Genomic DNA, 997 nt, shown 5'->3' on the forward strand with positions numbered 1-997 from the left:
TGCACACAAAGAAAAAAATACAAGTCTCTCCTCCCCCCATTTTTTCCTTTCTCTTTTCTCTCTCTTTTGTTCCTCTTTCACACTCGCACTCACTACTTGAGAGGGAGATGCCCGGAGACTCCCCCTCCAGCCGCTTCCGAGTCACTCGCCCACTTTTTTTCCCCGGGATTAAGTTTTCTCCTCTTTCCCAGAGGCGCAGAGAAGTGGGGGAGAAACCCCTTCTGTCCTTTCCCCTCCCCTGATCTGTTTCACAAGACGAGGGTGCGCTTCCTCCTCTCCGTACGTCTCTGAACTTTCATCCGCACCCAGAAAAATAAACGCGTGGCTTTGGCGCGGGCAAATCTTCTGATTAATGAGAGATTAGATCCGATCAACCGCTTCTTACCCCCAAATTTTCTCTTTTTTTTTTTCTCCGTCTCACGAGTAGTCCTGACAAATGGTCCAGGGCTGCGGGCGCAGTGCGCATGTGCGCGTAGAGTCAGGGCTGGGGAGAGGGGAAACTGCGCTGGTGCCGCCGCCGCCGCCGCCGCCGCCGCCGCCGGGAGGCTCGCTCTGCCTTCCCTGCGACTGCTGCTGCGCCTCCGCCGCTGGGAAGCAGCGAGAAAGCCGCTCGGCCAATGCAGCTGCCCGCAGACACTGTTTCAGGTGCATCTTTTCAATATCCTTGTCACCGGCTCAGGGCTGCTTCAGGAGCAATGAAAACAAATATGAAAGACTGTTCAGGTTATAGATTTCTTTGTCTATTTTTCACTTTACTTTTTTTTTTAAAGGCAATTCTCAGAGCAGCTAATCCAGCATGCACTGTGCATGTATTCATTCGGCCATTAAAGAGTGGGCCTTAGTCTTCTACAAACGCTACCCACAGGCTACATGCATGCCACAGGTCAGGAAAAATAAAGTTTGAAGCTTTTACGCGGTGGAACCTCCCCCTATTTGAGGACTGGAGGGACGCATAGGAAAGTGTGCGTGCGAAACTTGCTTGATCTTTCGGTTCCTG

The 997-nt window shown here is 52.0% G+C and overlaps 1 protein-coding gene across 3 annotated transcripts in view; it reads right to left on the reverse strand.

The window, feature by feature from the left end:
• Window positions 1-507, reverse strand: part of L3MBTL3 (L3MBTL histone methyl-lysine binding protein 3) — a 120,103-nt gene extending 119,596 nt beyond the window's left edge. For all 3 annotated transcript variants that reach the window (XM_077776092.1, XM_077776093.1, XM_077776090.1), the window contains exon 1: window positions 386-507. The gene's annotated coding sequence lies outside the window, so the exon portion shown is untranslated. The remainder of the gene's footprint in view (window positions 1-385) is intronic.
• Window positions 508-997: the final 490 nt, after the last annotated feature.

The sequence above is a fragment of the Crocuta crocuta genome, unplaced genomic scaffold (genome assembly GCF_008692635.1).
Source record: "Crocuta crocuta isolate KB4526 unplaced genomic scaffold, BGI_CrCroc_1.0 scaffold25, whole genome shotgun sequence".
NCBI lineage: Eukaryota > Metazoa > Chordata > Mammalia > Carnivora > Hyaenidae > Crocuta > Crocuta crocuta.